Raw genomic sequence first — 21,726 nt, forward strand, 5'->3', positions numbered from 1 at the left:
TGGTGGCTCCTCCATGGACATGGTCCTGGATCCATCACCCAAGCACACTGCTCTTCTGCCCCTCCTGCCACCCCACGCAGCCACAGCATCACATCACCCCCCACCTAGCTCAGAGGGGCCCTAGCACTGCCCCCACCTGAGGGGTCCCCATGAAAGTGACCCCCATCATTAATGATGATTGCAAGAGCAGAGCCTCATTGCACCAGCAGTAAACATGGCGAGACCCTGCCCTGCAGCCCCCAGCCCCTGCTCTGCTGTTTAACAGCTGCGATAAAACCTTCGCCCAGGCAGATTCCACCATAAATCCTGCTCACAGCAGACCAGCCCCGGGCCAGCCCGATGCTTTAATGACACCATCAATCCCCAAGGAACCTGAAGAGGAGTGAAAGATGAGGAATGCAGCTGAGCCCCCTGACTCCATGGTGAGGGGCTGACCCTGAGCCCCTCAGGGAGCCAACAGGGGACTGGGCCCACAGTGAGCTGGGACGGGACTGGGCACCACTCCAAGGGGCCCCAGTGGGTGCTGAGGCTGTGGTGAAGCTGCAATGAGCTGATCACCTCTGGGTGCACAATGGGCAACCCAGCACCAACAGAGAGTCCCCAGGGTCATCACCCCTGAACCAGCACTCACAAACTCTTCACTTCCACAATAACGCAGGCAAAAGCCTTTATGCCAGTTTATCACAGAACCACAGAATCATAGAATGTCAGGTTGGAAGGGAGCTCAAGGAAATTTAGCGACCCAGTCTCTCCTCCCCACCAGGCGGACGATAAGCCAAACACACTGCTCTCCCTCCAATGCATCTTTTCAATGATTTGGAAAAAAAAAATAGTGAGAAGGAAAAAAAAAACCTCAACACAAAAAAACAACCAAACCCTTTGATCTCAGCAGCCCATTTGTTTAGCCCATGCCAGGATTTAATTGAGAAGGGGTGTCCTTGAATAAATATGGAGATGTCCTCGCTCCCTGGGATGTCTGCTGTGAGCTGAGGTTTTCTGCTCATCCAGGGATATTCTGGGACAATGCAGTCCCAGGGGTTCTGCTGCATGTTGCCCATCCAGCTCCTGCCCTTCTTGTCTCCAGGAACCCTGGCAGTGAGCAGGCCTGAGGGATGGGTGGCCCCACAGCTGGGGACACTGCTGTCCCCAAACCTGGCATGGGGAGTAGCTGGGGAGCCAGCTCCCCACCAAGCCTGCAGGGACATGCAGATGCTGGGACAGCCACACACCTGGTGGGGAGAGGGACCTGGTTTTCCTTGGCACTAGTAGAGGTGTTGCAGGTGGGACGCAGCATCCGGAGAAGCCAAGTTACAGCACAACAGAAGGTGAAGTGCAGCCTGTCCCCAAAAGCTGGCATTTGTGCCGAGGGTGGCAGCACTGTCCCCTGGCAAACACCTGCCAGGCTTGGCAAGAGCAGAGGGGCCACTGCAGAGCCCCTGCTCCCCCTTCTCCTGGGGGCTGGATGAAAGGGAAGGGGGAGCAGGGCCAGAGGTTGTCCTCAGGGTCACTGGGCAGAAGTGATTCCCAGGGAAGGGAACAAATGGTGACAAAGGGGAGCTCCAGGAGAGGAGATGGAATTCCCAGATCATTAAAACACTGGCATCCTTCAGCCCATGGCAACAGCAGCTCCTCATCTCTTCATCTGTTAAAGTCCTTGTCCTCCCCCTCCCCAGGAGACCTGCACTCAGCTCTGCATCCAGCCCACAGCCATCCCACCATCACACCACCGTCATTCCAATGTCATTCCACCATCATTCCACTAGCTCATCCCACTGACACTTTATTAGCCCATCCCAATGCCATCCCCACCACTGGCACGTGCTGTGGGGTGCCATGATGGGGGACACTGGGTCCCCCCACAGGGTGCTGGGGCAGTGGCTGTGCCTGCAGAGCATGGGGGGCTGAGCCATCCCTGGCCTCCACTGGCTGAGCTGCGGCTACCAGAGAGCTGATTAAAGCAATTAGGATTTTAAATAGCAACATCAGAGTGGCTCATCAGCAGTGGAGAGGCAGGCAAAGGACGAGTCTGAGGAGCCTATTTAGGGATGGCAGTTGGCTGAGGATCCTAAGCGAGGCCTCGAGGCTCTCTTGATACACGAGGAGTCCAGCTGCCTAGTGCAGGGGGGGTCCTGGGGACCCCACAGATCCCACATCCCTAACATCCACCCAGGGGGTGCCATGGGGAAAGCCCCATGTCCATGACCAGCTCTGTCCCCTGTGCCACAGCCCAGTGGGGAACAGCACCCTGAGCATCCAATGCTTCCCCGGGAGGGACGTGGCACACCAAGGAGCACCCGGCTGCCCACTCCTCCCTTTCCTGAAGCCTGTTGTTTATTCTCTCTAATAAAGGCTCCGGGAAGAGAACGTGGCAGGAATTCAGCAGTGCTCCTCAGGAGGCAGCTCTGCACACCAGTAACCAAAAAGTACCTTTTGAGACAGATAAAGCTCAACAACACTCCCACTTGCCTTCCTGGGCTCCCAGTTAGCTCTGCCAGCGTTTTGAGGCAGCCTGGTGGGAAATGGGTGATTTCAGCACATGCAAATCTCCAGTCACCAAGGAACCTGGACACAAATACAGATGCAGGAACTGCACAAACAGCCATAAAATGCTCAGTACCCTTCCCTCTGCTCTCCCATTCCCTGTGCTCATGTTTGTTCCTGGATGACTGGGGGTAATGGGAGCATCAGGGATGCCTGTAAGGAGCTTCCCATCTCACCCGATGAGCAGTGCTGCCCAGGACTGGGCTGCTGCTCCAGACTCCCCAGCCCACACCAACCCAATTGATTCCAGATGGGGGAAAAAAAGGAAAAAAGAAAAGGGCAGGAGAGGGGAGGGCAGGAGCTGCAGCCTGAGCACAAGCCACTTCTCGACTTTCTTGCAAGCTCCAAGATGCTGTAGGAGGGTACTGGCACAGGCATATTACATTTATTTATAGGCATTTCTGTGGCACTCAATTAAACGCTGTGGTGGAGATATTGCAGCATGAAGAGTATTTAGAGCTGTTTGACACCTCTTAGTCGGCAAAAGCCCATCTGATTCCTGCAGGGAATTGGGAAAGTGTACATAGCAAGGGCAAGAGCAAGGAAGAGCTGCCCTTCCCAACCCCAATCCCACCTGTAAAGAGAGATGGAATCGCTGCACTCCTGGCAGTGCATCATGAGCCTCACAGGATGCTCTGCTGCTTTTAGGTCAGCAGGGGAGGGACCACTGTCCTGCAGGACAAATGTCCCCACCCTGCCCAGCTCCCCATGGCAGGACAGACAGCCCCCAGCAGACAGCTCCTGCCCGTCCTGCTCCCCAGCATCCCCTGGTGCTTCCCATACCCTACCAAGGGCTGGAACCTGCCCACAGAAGGACATGGAAATTCCCAATGGAATTTCCCTTTCACAGCCTTCCCCAGGTTTCTATTAACGGCTCTGCAAAACCTCACTGCAACCTGTCAGGACGGAGAAGGGCTGAGCCAGTAAATCTCCAGATCCCAGGCAAGCCACCGGGGGAGAGAGTTCAAAGGAAAGGCTGACAAGAGCACGCCAAGGTGAGCTCTAATTGCACCACTGAAAATTCACCAGCAGCATTTTCACCCTCTGATCTCTTCACTCCCCTCTCCCTGCAGTGCCCATCCTGCCCCACACCAGTCACGCAGCTTCCAGGCTGGGGACAAGACGTGTGACAGCCTGGCCAGCCTCAGGTGACACAGTGGAAGTGAGTGGGGCCAGACCACAGATGGGGGGCAATAACCCAGCCCCTACGATGCCCTCAGTGGGGTTGCTGCCATCCCCAAAAGCCCTTTCCCACAGGCTTTCCCCTGGCATCCCTCCAGGATCAGGAACCCCCAGCCCACCAGCAGAGGGGATGTGGCTCCACCCAAGCACGTTCAGGAGCCCACTGTGGCCACAAGCACCACAGCAGGGCAGGCCAGGGGGCAGTGGGTGCAGGGGGTGGCACACGGGGCTGCTCCTCTGCACCCTGACTCGTGTCACGTGCAAATGGATGCAATTAAGTTGATACTGCAGCGGGGCTGTAATTGCTGTTTCCTTAGCTTGGCAACCCGACCCCGGAAACCCCCATTATACTAATCACTGTCAAACGAACACAATCGCAGAACACATAAAAACCTGGTGTACTTCATGGTGAAATATAACACCGCAGAAGGCTGAGCCGTGCTATAAATCTGCTCAGCACTTAACGCTGCCTGCTAAATGGCCCCGCTTAATTATAGCTCTATAAACATGACTTTATAGCAATATCAATACAGTCAAAAATCAATCCAACTGACGGACAAATGGACAGACACACACCCTGCTGCCCCGGGGCCAGGCCCCTGACACTCCCCAGGCTACAGGGTGAGCCAGGCTTGGCCGGGACACCTATGGATGTGCTGCTCCCAGGGGACTCGCACCCACCCTGGGCACCCCATGGCTCTGCTGGACACCCTTCCCAAGCTGCCTTCACCCAGTGCTGCTGCCAGAGCCGCAGACACGGCATTAGCATTACAACCCACACTGATCTTTGTCAATTATGCTACAGTATTTGAGCTCTAACCAGCTTTAAATTGAATCAGGACGAAATCATCAGTATAAAAAGAGCCCGCACCAGCCTTTCAATTCCAGCACTGGGAAAAAAAAAGTTATACATCTCATAATGGCCTTCTACCCCATAATGAACAGGAAAAATAAATTAGATTCCCAGCTAAGGGTATATTTATACAATTTCATTATGTGCCCATGAGCAAGTCTGGTTTTCACCAAGATAAAAATGAGCTCTCAGCTATGCTTGTACTAAATAAATGGAGTGATTTAACAGCTTAACAAGAAGCATGGCAAAGGGGTTCAGGAACAATGTCAAAAATGGAAAATAAAAATAATAAAAAATTAAAATGCTAGTGCTTCTTCAACCATGCAAATGCTGCCAGGCCAGACTCAACCCGCTGCCCAAACCCAGCAGCTCCTGGAATGCTCCGGGCTCAGGAGACCAGAGATGGCAGCACCAGGACTGCCAGCACATCCCTGGGCTGCCAGGATGCAGCATCCCGCCCTGCTCGGATCCGCCTTCCTGACACCTTGCTCATTTTCTGCCTGCCCAGGGTACAAGTGATCCTCAGGAGCCAAAACCAAACCATTGGGTCCCTCTCCTTGGTGCTGTCGGTGGGCAGGGCACAGCTCCCACCACCCCTCCTGGTGCCAGGCCCATGTATGCTGGCTGCCTGCAGCACCAGTGAGGAATTCTGTGGCAGCTTTGGGACTGGAAAGGGATTTTTGCAGCCTGGAAGCGGCTTCTGGACTCTGCAATGCTCAATCCAAGCAAGGCTCCTCTCCTGTGGCTCCTCTCCCGTGCTCCCTGGCAGTGCCATGGGGTGGCCACTGCCCCCATGCCCGGCTGCCAGCACTGACCTGCTGGTGGTCTGTGAGGGTCCAAAGTGCTCACCATGGGGAAGAGGCTCTGAGGACACCGGGAGCTCACTAGGAGCTCACCAGGAGCTCTCCTCACCTGCTCAGCTCTGCAGTGGGTGCCACGTGGCTGTGGCACGGCAGCTCTGGCTCCATCATCTGTCATATCCAGTCCCCTCTCCTCCAGCACTGCTGCAGACCCTGGGTCCCTTCCAGCCACCGTCACCAAACCCAGAGGGCAATTCCCAAACCCATTCCTCTGAGCTCAGCCAGTTTAACCAACCTCCCGTTACCCAACTCAGATGCAAGCCAAAACCTGAGCTCACTTTTCCTGCCCCTCTTCCAGCCCTTCTGCTCGAGGTGGCTGCAGCGTGTGTCCCCCATGAGCACACACAACCAGGAATGACCCAGCCAAGCTGCCTGTGGACATGGGCAGAGCTTGGAGGAGCTCCTCGCCCTTCCCAAGGTTATCTCTCCTGGTGAAGGCTCTTCCATCCCACCTTCTGCCACTCCTGAAAAGATCATGTCAGCTCCCCCCGGGGCCCCACCCCAGACCACACATCCATCTGGGCTCAGCATCGTGTGTCTTCTGCAGCACAGCCAGGCTGATCCTAAATCCATAACCCACACTTGAATAGCTCATCCATTTAATGGCAGAGAGCTGCCAGCAGGCAAATCTGTCCTCTCAGCAGCAGCAAAACCAGAGCTAAGCAGTTGCCTTTTTTTTTTTTTTTTTTTTTTTTTTTTCCCTTTTTAAATCAATTGTGAGGCCACATGGTCCATCGGAGTGATCTGGAGAGCAGGAGCCATCTCCGAGGCAGAGCTGGCTGCCTTGGCTGCCGATCACAGCTCTCCTGCCACAAGGTGACATTTCCCCCTCCATCCTCCCTACTCCAGGGAGCCGGGAGGATTAATAGTTCAACAGGGCTCTAGAAATGTGTGTGCCGAGAGTTATGAGCCTGACTCATAATAGGAGTTCCCTCCCCTGCTACAGAGATTAATCGCCGGTGCAAACGCAAACACCATTTGGGTTCAACTGTCCCAAAATGCTGCACGGGAGAGGGAGAGGAGATGGGGCTGTGCCACACACGATGCTGCTGGGGCCTCCTGCCTGCACCTTTACCTCCAGTATCATGGAAAAACACATTTGTTGTGGAAAGAATCAGTTCAAAGCTGCCAAGCACTGCAGGCAAGCAAGGCACGAGCCCTGGGGCCTGCCCGTGCTTCACCGTATCAGGAAGAATCACTGGGCAGCCCTGGAGAACAGAATCACAGAATTGTCATGGCTGGAAAAAGGCTCTAAGATCACCACATCCAACCATCAGCCCTGCAAGAACGCTCAGCTCCAGCCCTCCACACCAGGGGAACCCACCCCCCATGGGCACAGGATGGTTATCACCACACTCATCCTTAAACATCTTAAAAAATGCAGCCAGAGCCCCAAAACAGCTCCAGAGAAGCTCTCCCCCTTGGATGGGGGAAGCCCCCAGGCCCTGACATGCCCTAGAGCGGCCCTGCTGTGCACCCACTGCATCCCCAGCTGCTGGCTCCAAGGACAGGATGGGGATCCCCCACCCCACGGGCAAGGTTCAGCCCCCAGTACACCACCCTTGAACTCTGCAATTAGTGCCTCATGCCCCTCCAACATCAACGATCCCCAGATAATTTGTCATACACTGAGCTACACAGTCCCAACAAGAGTAGACTCCCAGGTTGCTGGAATCCTTTACAGCCCCTTGAAGGATCAGGAAATGATCCTTTCAATTCAAGAGAAGGAGAGGGATCTCAGCTCAATAGTAATTAGAGGGAACGGCAGCTTTTAAGCAGTCAAAGCTCATGTTACTACTGAGACACAAGAATGATCTAATCAGACACCAGGGTCAGATAACCAGAAAGATAAATCCTTAAGGAGATTACAAGAGTTTGTATCTGCCCAGAGCCAAGCTGCCTGCCCTGCCTGCAGCCACTGAGCACAGGGGAGACGAGGGCAGGGGTCTGATGGCAATCACATGGCAGTGCAGGGACCTGCATGGGGACCAAGAGATGGTGGCAGAACCTGCCCTCATCTCCAGAAGGTGCTCAGCCTTCCTCCCAGGGTGGAGGAGGAGGGTTCCCCCATCTCCCTGCTGGTGCCAGCGATGGGCAGCACTGTAATTTCAGCCATTTCCCCTCAGGCCCCACCACTGCAGCCTCCCACACGGGATCAGGGGGGGGCTGGCAGAGGGGTCCCAACACAGTGCCAGTGCAGAAGAAGGATTTGCTTTCCCCAGCTGAATCCCCCTCAGCACTCCTGCTAGTCCCCCTTACTCCTCTGCATATTTAATCTGCTCCTCACCCCAAACCAAGGAGGATGCAAGTTCAGTGGGGCTGGATGCTGCAGATTAGATTGCATCTGTCTGGGTATAAATAATTTACTGCTTGATGGTCAGAGTGAATTTAATTAGTTCTTGTTCTCCTGATAGAATCAGCCCACTGCTGCTAAAGCATTTCACTCCGAATTAGCCTGAAAAGGACTAACAAGGCAGTGCTAATTTTACACACACGACATCCCCCGCAGTCTCTGGGAATGCAGCTCCCCAGGGCCCCGTGTGCTGCCGTCCCGTGTGGGAGCAAACCAGGGTGGGCAGAGGTGGGCACAGCCTGCCAAACAAGCCCCTCTCATTCTCATTGTGCTCTGCCCCAGCTTCCAGCTCCAGGGAGACCTGGGGAAAGGGTGAGGAAGGAGAGAGCACGAGCAGGGAGTGGATGTTGCTGCCCAGGCAGGGGGTGCTGCCAGCCCAGCACCCGGCTCGCCCCCTCCCAGCACCCGGGGTCAGGCCAGGCCGCTGGCTGCAGGCTCATCACTGCCTTGGAAAAACACAAACACACATCAGTGCTCCGGGCTGACACGCACCCGGTCACCTGGAAGGGAGAGAAGAGAAGGGAACAGCGGGGTCAGCTGCGGCCACGGTCCTTGGGCATGGGAAACGGGCACAGAGCTCCCCAGTCCCAGCAGCCCCCCGGCCCTTGGCTGCACCTCCAGCCCCAAGAAACAGCTCCAGACCCCCTGTGCACCAGGACCCCCCCATGCTCAGCACCCCACCCCAGAACTGAGCTGTCCTGGTGGGGCTGGTGCAGCCCAAGGAACCAAAAGCAGCAGAAACGCTGCAGCCCCTCAGGGACCCTGCTCCCAGCTGCCTGCAAACACATCAAAAAGCTGTCTCAGCCCCCAAAACCTCGCTGGAGCTGGGCTGGCAGCGAGGGACACAGGGACACTGTTAGCTGATGCAGCAGGTGAGGATGGGGAGCCCACAGGAGGGATGCAGGGGTCTGTGAAGCACCACTGGGTGTTTCCCCTTTGCTCTTTATTAGACCCTGGCTTCTCCTCTGAGGACAGAGTCTCTCTGACCGCAATGCTTTACTGGTCCTGCCTCCCTCCTCTGACCTACCTTGTCTCCTACAGGATTTATGCTCCACATTAGCAGTCTCCCAGAGCCACTTCCCACCTTGCTGGGGTGAAGTGGCACTGCAGCCATGCCGAGCCCCACCAAGAACCCCAAACCCCACAAACAACCCCTGGGTGATGCCTGCCCCAGGCACAACCCCCTCCGCAGACATTAACCTGGGATATAACTGCCCAGAGGTGAAATTTTAGGGTGTTCCAGCAGCAGGGATGCCCCCAGCTGTGCCAGAAAGAAAGGAAATGGGGGCACTGGGTGCTCTGGCTGATTTATGCCTGGAAAGGAGGGAGCAGAGGAGCAGTTACATCCCCAAATCACCCTCAGTAGCTCCAGGATGGCTATGCTCCCACACAGTGAACTCACAGGCTCATTTGCTCCACTCTGCTCCTAATTTCAGGGCTCTGGCTCTAAGCTTCTAATCCAAGGTGCAGCATCTCGCTTGGTAAATCAAGCAGCCAGCAGCTTTGGGGACCTGTCAGAATCCTGTAGGCAGAACCCCCAGACCTCTCCTTGTACCCCAACAAGCAGTTGTGGGGCCACCAGCACAGACAGGGGCTGCAGTAGCACCATGCAGGCAGGGCCAAGGACCCCAGGGCTCATTGGGCAGCACCATCCCTCCCTCCTTGAGCTCATTGTCCAGGACCAGCACAGCCCCAGAACCACTCTGCCCCTGCCAGGAACCTGCCTGAATGATCTTGCCCCAGGCTGACAACTCCTCTTCATCACAGTGCCAGAGCCTTCCTCTGAGGCCATGCATCTCAAGCAGGACAGCACCATAAATACTGCATAGGAGGTGTTTCTAATCTAGTTATGGGTTCAGACTTTCATGCTCTTCCATCAGAGAGCCTTGGATTGAAATTGAAGTGTATTAGTATAATTTTATCAGGTTTTATTAAGCCTAGGGTCTTACGGTTTTGATATATAGTTTTAATTAAGTTTTAAGTCAAAGAATGCAGTCGCTCATGTTTTATCTTGCCCTGTCATATCAGAGGGAGGCAGTTAATCAGCACGTACAAAAACTTCCCATCACCACTGATGAACGTTCATGAACTTTGCCTGCAGAGATCATCTCCCTTCCATCACTCATGGCTGACCTGACCCCAGGCCCCACCTCTCTGGCCCTCCATGGCCAGCACTCCTGTCTCTGGAAAAGCCTCTGGACAAAGGGGGGGGGGAAGGTGGCCCCGAGGCCAGCATCCTCACCAGCTGGGCACACTTCTCTAAAAAGAGCAGTCTGGGAACACGAGGTCAGTGCCTCTTGGCCAGGGAGGGCAGCAGATGGCACTGCAGCTGGCACTGCCCCTGCCCTCACCCCCCCAGCTGCTCCCCAGGGACGTGAGGCTACGGTGACAGCAGATCCTTGGGAAAGGCTCACAGGTCCTTGGGAAAGGCTGATTCATGCTGTCTGGAAGGAGCAAGGCAGAGCACAGCCTTCCCTCCCACTGCTCCATGTGGGTCCCCACACACCCCCCCCAGCTGGGAGCCAACACAAACCCAGTGCATCCCTCAGCAGCACCAGCCCGGGCAGCAGAACTGAAGGGACAGGAGCTTGGGGGGGACACACACCCCCCATACATGTGCCAAGCTGCTCCTCAGCTGGGGCCACAGGTCTCAGAGTGCTTCCAAGGATGCAGACAGCATCAGAACAGAAACATTGCATGTCCTGGCACTTCTCATGCAAGAAGCAGAAGAGCTGAGCACAGCCCTGCCTCTCCACGTTGAGGTGCTTAAAAATTTATCATCGAACTTGTGGAAACGAACTCAATTAAAAACCATTTTAACGGTATCACATTAAAAAAAATAACTCTCATATGTCCCACGTCAAGGCTCCCACCTGTAGGAGCAGCAGAACCCTCCCAGCACAGCACCACACCAGGAGCCCAGCGACAGGGTTTGAGGGAAAAGCCAACGAAGCCACGAAGGCAGCGAGCTCAAACCACAGAGCCCAGCACAGTCCTGCTCCTGGTTTGATCCCAGGAGGGAGTAAGAGACCACAGGAGCTCCCCTGTGATCTGTTCCAGCATCCTACTGCTTCCCTGGACAACCACATCCACTCCTGGGGAACAGCCCAGCAGAACACAGCTGCAACACCAGCAGTGACTTCTTATGGAAGTGGAGGGAGGCAATGCCAGGAGGAGCAGGAGTGGTTATGCTCATCAGCTGCAAGACTGATAGACTCAGGGGGATGGGAAGAGAATTTCACATTTCCTTCCTTTTCCTTTGTGAAAAAATAGAGATTTGGGGTTGGGTTTGAATTTCATTCAGAAGAATTTTTTTTTTTTCTTTTTAAGAAAGCAGTTGGATTGCTCAACTCCCTCTCTCCCCACATTCCCAGGAAACAGGGATTTGAGGCAAAGAGTTAACAGCACAGCATCAGCCTTGGGCTGGGCTCCCAGGATGCTGGCCTTCCTGGGAACTATTTTTTTAAAATTTTATTTAAAAAAAAAAAAAAAAAAAAAAGCAAACTCGGGTGCTTTGCTGGAACAGAGGAGCTCCTTCCCCTCCAGCTCAGTTCTGTTTCCTCCCTTCTGCTGCCCTGGTCCCCTCCCTCAGCCCCTCACCAAACAGGCAGGAGCATCCTGCCTGCATCCCGCCACCAGCGCCTTGGTGCAGCCAGGGGGGGCCGTGGGCGCCTGTGCCGAGGCTGCGGAAAAATTTTATCCGGGCAGCAAGAGAGCAGGGGAGAGCACGGCAGAGAGCAGTGCCTGTATTTATATCCCTCCCCACACAGCATCCCTTTGTACAGGCAGGGAGCGCGGGCAGGAAGGGCTGTCAGTTCAGCAGCGTGTTACAAGTGTTTGATATGGAGATTTTGGCAGTGGGAATGGATGTACCTCACTGAGAGGCTGATGGAAAATGACAGCTTCTGGAAAATGAAGCACTCTGAGATTAAAAAACAAATAAATAAATAAATAAATAAAAGTACAAACAAAAGGGAAGACAAGCCTTCCGCTTGGTGAGTCCTAAACAGGTTTCTCCTCTCCACCAGCCCATGAGCATCTCCCCACTGCAGCCACGGGGTGCAGGCTGGGTGCAGGCAGCACACCAGCCCCACCAGCTCATCTCAGCTGCTGCAGGCTCCACAGCCACACTCCCCCGCCTCAGCCCACTGCCCCATTTCCATCCCATTCCCAGGACTGAGCCTTTCACCACTGATGTGAGGAGGAGGATGCCTGGCAAGCACAGCTGTTGGCCCAGGGAGATGCTCTATGCTCCCACCACCACAGGGTGTGGAAGTGGGGGACACAGTGCAGACAGAGCCCCTGCCACAGAGCCACACAGGGGGATGGACACAGAGATCTGGATGAAGAGGAACTCCAACACCCATCAGGGAGTCTCCATCAGCAGACACAGCTGGAAAAAGCCCAGCCGAGGCTGAAGGAGTGGATGGGATCCCAGCACTGGACAGGTCCAGACCTATGGGGGGGATGGGGGGGTGGGTGTGTGTACCCATCACCCACCTCATATCAACCTGCTCCAGCATCCTGTGAGCATAAGGGCTCTGCTTGAACCCCCTCAGGACAAAGCCGACTGCAACCCTCAGGCTGCTCCTCAGCGTCTTTGCAGAAGATCCAGAGAGGACCAGGATGCCCATAAACCTCATCTGCCCAAACCCCACCAGACACACAAGTACTAAGTCACATCTCATGACAGACACAGCTCCAGACACTCGAGACATTGCATGAGGGCTACAGCAGAAGGAAAGAGCTGTACTCAACCCTGAGCTGGGTCAGTCAGAAGCATCCCCATACATCCATGGCTCCCCAGCATGGAGCAGTCACAGGAGCAACAGAATATCAACAGCCTTTGAAGGCTGCCACAAGATCTTGCCCATGAAGCACCCATCAGATTCAGAAGAGCAAAGCCTTCACAAGGCCACACGCTCTGCAGAGATCCTGGTTATGTCCAGGATCAAAACTCAGTGCCCAGCTGTCCTGTTCCTCATGGAGTGGAATCCAGAGCCCTCAGAACCAGGCTCAGACCATGAGGCTCCTCCAGCTCCAAGTGTCCTCTTTACCAAGACCCCCCCACTGACCCCAGGGTCACTGAGCAGGAGCCTGAGCACCCTCAGCTGCCTGCAGCCCCCCAGACCAGTGCTGAGCAGCTCCCCCTCATGCCATGGGATCTCCCCCATGATCCCCACATATCAGCCCACCCCCTTTTTCTGGGTTCAGATCTCCACAGCACCACGGTGTGTCCAGAACCGAGCACCCCACAGGAGAGCTCACTTTCTAATTACACAGATAACAGCAAATCATGACAACAGACCACCGTGGGGAACAGCAGGGCCTGCTGCTCTACGGGCAGCAGGCGCTCTGGGCCTTCCTGACGTATCCTCCACCTGCTTCACACTCACTGCCCACAGCAGTTCCCCCTGCAGCCATCCCAGGGGAAAAAACAGCAGGAGGGGAGAGGGGAGCTGCTGGGGGATGGTGAGGTTCCCATCACCTGCTTCCCACCACAGCCGCTCTCCCCAGGCACTGCAGCAGGCTCGGGTGAGAATTCCCACCTGCACTCCCAAAGAGGCAGATGGGAGGGGAATGTGCCCAGTGAAGGATGAGCCACACCCCGGGCAGCAGCCTGCCCTGCAAGCCCTGCAAACCTCGCTAAGAAGCATGGAGAGCAGTTGGGGCAGAGGGACACAGAGCCAGCACACCTTGTCCTCAGCAAGGGACACCCTGTCCTGCCACTCCCTGATGGCCCCAGTGCCCATTGCACCCCGAGGGAAACTTCTGAGGGGAGCAGGCAGGGGAGCCCCGCACCCTCGGGGCTGGCAGGGAGCCAGGGAGCCCGGGCAGGCTGAGTCACCGGCTGTGCCAGCGCGGGCTGTCATCGCTGCCACCACCGCGCTGGGTGGGCAGCCACACCGGGAAGGGATGAGCAGGGCTGCAGGGAGGGCGTCCCCAGAGGAACAAGACAAACAAAGCCAAGGGATATTCACAGAGTCCCCCCAGCCATGGAGCAAGTACATCCACGAAGGCACCCAACCACCTCACAGGATGATCCCGGGTAAATACAAGAGGCGCCGAGCACCCTCCCACAAATTCTCCTCGAGGTGCAAGGCTTCGGTACGTGTGTGCGCATGTGTTTTCATCCCTGTCTTTAAATGAGGTCTTTGCTGAGAATTTACAATTCCCCCATGGCCTCAATCTTGCCAAGATTGCTTTTTTAACACTGTTGGGCTTTAATTCTAATAAGCCTCCTCTTTATTACGGAACCAGGTCACATTGCCTTGACACCGCAAGAAAATCTTTCATCGGGAAGGAAAACGGAGAAGGAAAAAGAGAAATAAAGAAAGAGAGGGAGGAAGAAAGGGGAGACAAACAAATAAAAGCTGCTCACTTCATCCAGGGGACTCGGTGAACAGGGCAAACAGCCACAGGGCAGCAGCGGGGCTGCCAGGGAGAGATGCCTTCCCCCCGCGCCGCTCGCACCCCCCAACGCGCAGAATTATTTCTGGTGCAGCTTCACCTCCCACGCACCCTCCCACCCTCCACTGCTTAAAACCGCCGAGAGGAGCAGGAGGGGAAGCTTGACAAAACTTTGACAGACAGAATGAGGACAGGGTTCAGCCCTGCCCTGGACAGATGGCCGGGATCACCAGCCCAGTGCAGGGCTGCTCAGTACCTGGCTGGCACCGCGGGGACAGGAAGCAGCACAGGGGATGGGAAGGGCAGAGCCAAGCACCCGCAAGACCCAGCTGCCCCTGCCAGCAGAAACCAAAGCCTTTTGCTTGTGGTGGAGGCATGGCTTCTTCTTCCTATCCCACCCCACCACTCCAATATCGACTCTCCCCTCCGGAGGTTGCCCACGCTCTGGCATCCCTCCCCACGCCCAGCCAAAGGGGTTGCTGCCTCCTCAGAACCCTAATTTCTTAGGTTTGCCTGGCTTGAGGGGTGCTACCATAAAACATCTCCTATTGCTGTCCTGTGTCATGGCCACTGCCATGGGAATGGACTGGTCTGACACCCCACCTCAGCTCCCTGTGCCTGCAGCCTCCTGGTGCAGGATGAGGCAAGGGCTCCTTTGGGGCTCATTATACCCCCAGCAGCTCCCAGACAACCCAGCCCTGTTAGCCCAAAAGCAGAGCAAGCAGGGACCCCAGGGCACCGGTCCCTCATCCCAGCACCTCCTGCTACCTTCCTCTTCCATCAGACCAGGACAAGTCCAGGAGGTGACCAGAGTCACACCAGCCCAAAGCCACCCGTGTCCTCCACACCATGGAGTCAAACCCCAACATGGGAGGTTCCAGCACCAGTGCTGGTGAGAGGACAGGGAACAGCTCCCTAGCAGCGAGGTTTTCACCATCCTAAACAAGGCGCCAGAGCTCCAGGGCTGATTCTGGAGGCCAGAGATCCGGACAGGTCCTGTTCCACCCACAGGGCAGAGGCTGCTGAGCTCCCCAAGGTCTCTTTCCCAAACCCACCCTCCCAACTCTTCCCGCTGGGGTGGTTGCTCAGCATGAGCTTTACTAAACCAAACAGCTCAAGCACAGGAGCAGCAAAGCAAGAGCTGGAAGAGCCAGGGTCAGCAAAGGATGAGGCTCCTGAAGCGCAGCCTCTCCCCCCAGCAGAGCACAGCCAGGGTTATGGGGTGGGGGAAGAAAATGGGGGGGGGGGGGGGGGGCAGGCCTGCTCCAAATGGAGATGTTTTAATTCTCAGCACTAGCAGCTGCACTCAAGGCAAGAGAGGCAGGGAAACCATGCACAGGAGTAACCATGGCAACTTCACGGAAGTTAAATAAAAACTTCTTTAAAAAAAGATAACGAGGTCCCTGAATCATGCTTTATCAGCTATGTTGCTATAAAGATCGAGATACAGCTAGCTCAGGATTCCTAATTACTTCTGCAATATACTGTAGATAGCTTTATTTTAAAAAAAATCTGGCTATGTGGATAATTATTTAGGCCGCTCTCCATACCCAGATTTGCATATTCCATAAAGCACCTTCCCAGGCAGATCCAGCTCCCCAGAGCAATGCCAGCCTGCTCACTGCTCCGGGGGCTCCTGCACCCCACCCCCAGCCCTGCTCTGCCATGGGGGGCCCCAGGAGAGCCCCAAAGTTTTGGTGGCAGCCCTGGGACACTGCCAGCACGTCCTCCTGCCGCGGCAGGATTCTCCAGAGCCTGAGGATGGCAGCGGAGCATCCCATGGCCCCGGCAGCAGCTCGGCTGCCGCAGCGCTGCCTGCAGAGCCCCTCGGACACACATCAACACCCAGAGATGCACAGAGCCCCGCAGCCCCCTCCCCACACCTGCGTGGGGGGGCTCCAGCACCAGGGCTGTGACATCCCACCCTTGGGGTCACCTTAGGACCCTGAACACAGCTGAAAGCAGCATTTGTGCCCAGTTCCACCAGCAGCTCAGACCGGTTCAATGCTACAGCAGAAATTTCTTCCCTTCCCAGAAACCAAACCACAAGCTGTGAGACATCCCTAAGCATTTATTTGTTTATTTATTTCTCCCCTACAAAACAGCCTCTCAGACAACCCCAGAAACTCCTGGAGAGTGAACAGACCTTTCCAGCCCACAGACACCCTGCAGCCCCTGACCCATCACCAAAAGCTCTTTGGGGAAGTTTCACTAAAATCCACTGTTTCCATCAGCCACAGCAGAGGTGTCTGAGGGAGGTTCTGCCAAAGCCAAGGGGTCTGTTCAGCACTGCTGGTGACCCAAACCTGCAGACATTGGACACCAGGACTGCCACCACTCCCTAACAAAAAGGCACCAAGCGCTGCCCAAGTCCAGACAGGAATGCAAACCCAAATCCCCCAGCACAGTGCTTGGAATGGATCACATGTTATACTGTTTCCATCCTGACTCTGGTTACAAGCTTAAAATTAATTTTTTTGTTCTTACTGGCCAATTTACAACAACATCACATTGTAGATGATGATGCCAGGAGTTCTGCTACAGAGAAGGCTGCCCCACGTGCAGGTTAAATGGTGATTTGGGTTCCTTATTTTCACAGCTTATGTTAAGACTAAAGTGAATTATATGTATTATTTACTATGTTTTTGAACTCATTTACTTTAAGCTGATTCTGAATGGAAATTATAATTCAATTAAAATGTGGAGGGAAACTCAGCATTTTGAAGCAGATTATTAAGCAAAGCTACATTAAACACATCGGAAACATAAATATCTAAGAACAAGTTCTATATTTAAAAGTGGATTTATTCAGCAAAGGAAGGATAATCTGCAGTCCAGGAACTGAAGAACCAGTTATCAAGGTCGAGATTTTATCAGCAGGTCTCAGCTTCTCACATCTGTGTTTTACCCAGAGCTTGATTAAGAGTTTAGAAATCTGGAAAACTCTCCTTTTCCTCCAGCTCCCTGCTTTAGAATTAATTGTTTATCGATCCGACAAGAGGAAAATATTCTCCCCCGGCCATGGAGGAGGTGAGCCTGTTGTCAAAAGTTGTTTTATCACTTCCATAAATTCTGGTTGCAATGACTTCCCCTGGTTCAATAACCCTGGTCTCTGGGAGCACCAGCCAGGCACGTGCCCCACTCACCAACTCAGGAGAGAACCCTGAGTTGGTGACAGAGCCAAGAAATCTCCAATCCACCCAGACTGCCCACAGCTGTCCCACTCCAACCTCAGTGAGTCCAGATCCTCTTATATATTGAAATTCCATTTTTCTCTGCCTGGGCAGAGAGGAGGGCCAGGAGGGCCCCACTGCAGACTCCATCCCATCTGGGAATGGGCTGAAGGCCACCCAAGCCACTGGCAAGATGAGCAAGGTGGAGGGAAGGTGTGGGGGGAACATGCACTCACTGGATAATGAAACATAAAAAGGCATCCCGCACTTGTGTGCTCATTTCTACCCATTAGAAATTCAATCTTGTCTAGTCTGGAAGACACAATGATGACTGGAGCAGCCGTGTGCAGGCTGAGCGAAGGCAGAGAGCAGGCTTGAGATTGGTTTATTAAAAATAAAGTTTCCAAAAAAAAAATTAATCTCAATAACTAATGAAATAACAGAGAAGAAAATTTTGCTTCCTCATCTAGTATCTCAGCCTGTCAATTAATTTGCAACAACACACATCCCAAAATACCTCAAACAATTCCAGCAGAAAGCCCTGGAACATCGCTGACTGAACTGCACTGCGAAGGACCAGAGAGGGAAAAGCAGCTGCTGCTGGCAGCCCCGAGCACCCAGCCCAGCCAGGGGAGCAGCACCAACCTGGGGGGAGAAGGCACCGGGTGCTGTCTGGCTGCAGGGGCTCCCTGAGGGTCCCAGAAGCTGTGAATCCCCCCAGAGCAGCTGGGAGAGGAAAGAGCTGGGGAGGGCAGAGGGTCACCAGGGACTCTGGGCTGATCTGTGGAGGTCTGTCAGCTCACAGGCTGGAAAATACATCTCTTTTCCACTCCATTGTACTCATCACTGATGAGGAAAAGACATCGAGAGCCATGGGAAGGCAAACTGCTCTGCAGGTCACCTTCCAAACCAGCTGAGCACCAACTCCCTTGGAGCCTCAGGAAAGGCACCTCGCTCTCCTGTAGTTTCTTATTCCAGATGTGCAAAAAGGGAGAGATGCTGCCAATAAACCCGCCCATCCCTGCTACCTCTGCAGGCTGGGGAGCTCAAGGAGCTCTGGCTGCACCACAGCCAAACCACCTCCAGCTCAACCCCTCTCCACTGAGCTCAGCTTCGCACCTCACCACGGGCTCTCCTTCCTTTTCCACAGTTGTTTGAAAAGAGCAAATCATTCACAGGAACTAATTATTCAGTGTACTCTCACCCCATATGACTGTAAATTAAAAGAGAACTCAAATAAATTAAGGAACTTCCCTCATGCCTTTTATTATCTCAATAACCTTCAGAGGCATTTATCTACTGTCAGCTGATCCATTTGAAAAATTGTGACGACAAAGTAATTTAGTAAATGCACACACTTAAAAACTTTCATTTATAGACAGAATAAGCAAACACTGTCTGTGCTGGATGAGCTGCTTGAGACATGGGCCTGGTGGGGACACTTGTGTCCCCCTCCAAACACTACAGCCCAGCCAACGTGTGCTCCTGCCCCACTCCTGCATTTCCAGTGGCCGGGAAGAGCTGGGAATCCCCCTCAGGCATTGTGGCTGAAAGGACAGGGAGGAAAAGCACCAGCAGCAGCTTGGGGGGACAGCTGCAGCCCTGGCAATGCTGGAGGAGCTGCTTGTCCAGAGGCAGCATTACAAGGAGCAAGGGTCAGCATCCCAAAACACCCAAACCCATCAGCATGGACAGCTTCCCTTCATCCTTAGAAGCAGGAGGAAGGGATGGAGGTTACAGCACCTGTGGCCAAGAGCAGCTGTGGCCATGAGAGACCCCAGCCTCATGGCCCTGCCAGCACTGCCTCATGACCAGGGGGCTCCCCTGGTTCATGTCAGTGATGGCTCCTTCCATGCCTCCAGTTCCTAAACTGCCAGGAATGAGCAAGAGTCACGACTGCTGTGCTGGAGTTTTCCCAGTCCCATCCTGGATCCTCTGCCCCTCTGTTAGGTACGTGGGGTTGGGCTTCTGGCCACAGCAGCTCACGAGCCAGCCGGCCTGCTGTATCCAGGCCTCTCATCACCAATGCTCCACAACCATCCTCAGCTTGCTACAGAACATTTCTGTCCCCGTGAGATGACCCCACAGCCATGCCCCAAAAGCAAACACCTTAACCATGGCCAAGGTTTACCTAACACTGCAGCAGAGCATCTGTGTGCCCTTGTGCCAAGGCTTTCTGTGGTGCTGCACAACCTCACAGTTCACTTCAAAGGAGAGGCAGGGGGAAAAAAAGAAAAAAAAACCCAAGCCCCCTGTATTTTCTGTGAAATAACCCACAAAGCCTCACCTCAGCTCCTGGAAGCCAATAACAAGTTCTCAAGGACTGGCCAGATATGGGCAGCCCTGCCAGCCCCAACATGCTGCAATCATCTCTCCACAGAAATTATCAGCTCCAGGCTCTTTCTCCATCTATTATCCACAAAAAAATAGCTTTCATTTCTTGCTTTGTGCAGCTTTATCACGCCTCAACCATTTTAGCCTGCAAGCAGGAAGCTCTTTGAGGAAGAAACTGCCTTCTGCCTTCCTCAGCACCCGGCACAGCAAAGGCCTCCAGCCCGGCTCCAGCCTTTGGGCAACTGCTGGAATGCAAACAACACCAGGGCAGAGGAATTCACAGAGGGAGCTCTGCGAGACGAACCATGAGCCCCAGACACCCCGGAGAACCGGGCAGAATTAGTGGAAAAAACGGCAAGGTCTTCCACAACCTCACAACCTCCCGCAGTGACCCGCGGCCACCCCGGGCTGTGCACCCCAGGACAGAAACCGGCGGCAGAAGCCACCCTGCCCCAGGCCAGGCTCCCGCGGAGGCAGCCAGCGAGTCCCAAACCTTCACGAAAGGCAACCGAAAATAGCCGGCGTTGTTAATGTCATGCTCACTGGAGTGAGAAGCCGAGAAATCCCTCTGCTTCCCGGCTCCCCCCATCCCTCCCCCTGCGCACGCACACCCGAGCCCGCCCAGCACTTCCCAGGCAGGGGCTGGGATGCTCCGCGCCCCCCGGGCCCTGCCAGACCGCTGCCTGTCCCCACGTTGCGCCTGCTCAGCACCCCCGGACCCCTGCACCACGTTTGCGCACTCCAGGCACCTGCCTCCGAGCGCTGGAGCGGACGCGGAGCACGGGGGACATGCGTGGGACAATGCCACCCGCGGCGCGAATAACCGAAGTGGCTCCCGAAGGCCCCTTCCATGCATCCATCCCGCCCTCCCCACGCAGTAGCCCATAACGCACCGGCACAGCGTCCTGCGATGAAATTCCTTGAGACAGGCAGGAATTCTGGAGAGGAAAAGCCCCCGGGAAGGTGCCCGGCTCTGCCCTCGCAGCATCACCCGCTCCCCGAGGCCGGCCCGAGCAGAGCCGAGCCGAGCCGAGCCTTAGCCTCCTCCTCATCATCATCATCACCATTATCCTCCTCCTCCACTCCATTAATCCAGACTCCACCCCGGCCAACTTTTTTCTTACGATTTACCTTCACCTGGAGGGTGTGATTTTAATTAGCGCAACATTCCTGCTAGCAACAGCACCTAATTAAGACATCCGTTAAGATCCTATAACGCAAACTTAATGAGAAGTTGTGCCAGGATCCCTTCACAAGCAAATCAAACGCTGCTGCCTCCAGACGCGGTTACCGGCTCAGGCTCCCCTTGGCGGAACCGAAACTCCATCCCGGAGCGCAGGGGAGAGGACGCTGCCATCCCGGCTCACCCCGCGCCCACTTCCCCCGGGAAGCTGGGCCTCCCAGGTGCACTGAGTCCCCCCCGCGGTCTCCGCTCCCGGTGGATCCCCCCCTCCAGACTCGCCCCGGCGGAACGTCGCCGCTCCCCCCCACTGAGATCCCGGAGTAGGACCGGGAAGAGCTCCCCCCGCAGCCACCCTGCTCCCCTTCCCGGTGCCACGGCCGGTGGGGTGGGGGGGTGGGCTGTAGGAATGCCGCGGTGCCGCCGCCCCCGGTGACTCACGCGCTCAGAGGTCCCCGCCGCCGCAGCGGAGGCGAAGGGCAGCCGCGGGTCCCCGTCCGCCGAACGGCATCTCCCGAACAGTGGCCACCGGAGCCGGGGCTCTACCGGGTCGGGCCGAGCTCACCGGGGACGCTCTCGCTTTACCGGGCAGCCTCGCACGCGGCTGCGCCCGCGCCGCCGCCCCCGGAGCCTCCGAGCGAGCGCGCGCGCCCGCCCCCCGCCGCCACCGCCGAACACTGCGGGGGGGCACGTGCGGCCGCCCCCGCCCCGCCCCGCCAGTGCCGCCCCCCGCCCGGGATCCCCTCCCCCTGCAGCCCTCTCCCTCCAGGGGTCGGGGGCGGGGGTTGCGCCCGGGACCGGATCGCACCCCCCGTTCCGGCAGCGCGCTCGGAGAGAGG

General features: G+C 55.5%; 1 protein-coding gene across 14 annotated transcripts in view; it reads right to left on the bottom strand.

The window, feature by feature from the left end:
* RBFOX3 (RNA binding fox-1 homolog 3) overlaps positions 1-21,726 on the bottom strand; it is a 137,173-nt gene that overhangs the window by 82,711 nt on the left and 32,736 nt on the right. For 6 of the 14 annotated variants that reach the window (XM_071764624.1, XM_071764623.1, XM_071764619.1 and 3 more), the window contains exon 1: positions 21,329-21,543. The exons of 4 other annotated variants lie outside the window; for them this stretch is intronic. The gene's annotated coding sequence lies outside the window, so the exon portion shown is untranslated. Of the gene's footprint in view, positions 1-2,427; positions 2,563-21,328; positions 21,567-21,726 lie in introns of those variants that run through there. 4 more of the 14 variants (XM_071764620.1, XM_071764612.1, XM_071764618.1 and 1 more) reach the window with 4 other exon arrangements.

Source organism: Heliangelus exortis, chromosome 20 (assembly GCF_036169615.1).
Source record: "Heliangelus exortis chromosome 20, bHelExo1.hap1, whole genome shotgun sequence".
Classification (NCBI taxonomy): Eukaryota; Metazoa; Chordata; class Aves; order Apodiformes; family Trochilidae; genus Heliangelus; species Heliangelus exortis.